Consider the following 1651-nt stretch of genomic DNA (forward strand, 5'->3'; position numbering starts at 1 on the left):
TTATTATAATTTTTAGTAGAAGTAATGAAACAAATGAAGAGCAATTGGATGAAAATGGGAAAGGTAGCCATTTACCATACTTCACTGAAACAGAGTTACTTGAATTACTATATATCTTGGTACACTGCAGAGCAACTATGTAAACAAATATTTATTCAATACCATCCTCATTTTAGGGCATACAGAAAAATTTCTCAAATTGCAAATTCCTTCAAAGGTTGAGATTTGCTAATGCAGACAGTCAAAAAGCATTAGCATTTAAATGGTTGTTCATATACTAGCAAGGATTTAAATTGTAATAACACAAATTGCATTATTTAACTGATTTGTATTCCTGTGTTCCTTACCGTGTGTTTTGGGTAATGAATTACAATTTAAATGAAAATATTTATTGAGAGCAACAAATTTATGGCCTTGGCATTGATGAAACTAGTCATACCATTGCATGAATAACAAACTTTTCTCTTACAGACAAACTATACATCAGTCAATATACACATCACAATCGATTTTATGATTTTTTTTATTTTTCTTTTTAGATATGGAAAAATGCCCTCAATCTACATTGGTTGTAGCTGAAGCTTTTTTTAATATTCACAAAATCTACAATGAAGATAATTATCATTCATCAAATTGGAATTTTTTTTTTAATAAAAAAAAGGAAAAAAAAGGAACATCCTTAAATACACACATACAAAATAAAATATTGGAGAGGGCTGGACAACACAAGTAACTAATATATACAATATAAATATGCAGATATAACACAAATATCCTGCCCTTAGTTATGTACTATATAAAGTATATATTACATACTTTATACCTCCCAAGATAATACAAAAGAAACTGTGGAGGCCCTCCATTACTGTCTGAAAAGATGTATGCACCAGGAAGTACAAACAACAGCCCATTAACATTTCCACCTCCCTTCACTTTTCTGTTAGATGCTGTTTGACTAATTGTCAGTTTTTTGTGTTTTTTTCCGATACAAATTGGTCAGTAGCAAGTTTTATGCTATCAATCACTTACAAGAAAAACCCGACAGCAGACATGCCAATCTTTCATCCTACTCTTAAAGTTGGGCAATATGGGAAGCCACGTGTGCTTCGCCAAGCTCCACAAGCTGCTATCTTTACACTGTTTATTTAAAGAGTCCACTTTCTCCGGCAGTGTCATTTCAAATGATACAAGTAGTTTCAGTCATTTGTTCCATATCATCTAACTTTTGTGCAAATTAGAAAATAATGTACATTTTTAAAAAATATTTTACACAGTTCACAACATCACTTTCTTGTACAGAACACATATGAAGTTGGCTTTGATAAAGAGCAGAGAGATCCTTTACAGGAAGTTCAATTGTCCCTAATTCCTACACAATACAGTGTGGATGCTCCTTCACACTCCCTTAGTTCATACATTCATTTTCCTAGTAACCAATTGTTCATTACCTCTGAACAAAGAGGAAATTCACCTTTTGTCATGTGGTAGCCTCATTTTAAAAACAAAAGCTTTTAAAAACATACCAAATGATAGTTCAAGTTCACAGATAATTACAACTTAATGCACAAAGACACATGTAAAATGTTCCTATATTAAACTACCTTGCATCCCTCCCAATGCCATATGCTAATGTGAACAGTTGCTCAGCCTG

The 1651-nt window shown here is 32.2% G+C and overlaps 1 protein-coding gene across 1 annotated transcript in view; it reads right to left on the minus strand.

Annotated features, from left to right (window-relative positions):
• Positions 1-373: 373 nt before the first annotated feature.
• Positions 374-1651, minus strand: part of LOC119586950 (probable dual specificity protein kinase madd-3) — a gene marked incomplete in the record, with an annotated part of 25662 nt that continues 24384 nt past the window's right edge. Inside the window, 1 exon segment of the mRNA XM_037935683.1 lies at positions 374-1651.

This window comes from Penaeus monodon, chromosome 22 (genome assembly GCF_015228065.2).
Source record: "Penaeus monodon isolate SGIC_2016 chromosome 22, NSTDA_Pmon_1, whole genome shotgun sequence".
NCBI classification, from domain to species: domain Eukaryota; kingdom Metazoa; phylum Arthropoda; class Malacostraca; order Decapoda; family Penaeidae; genus Penaeus; species Penaeus monodon.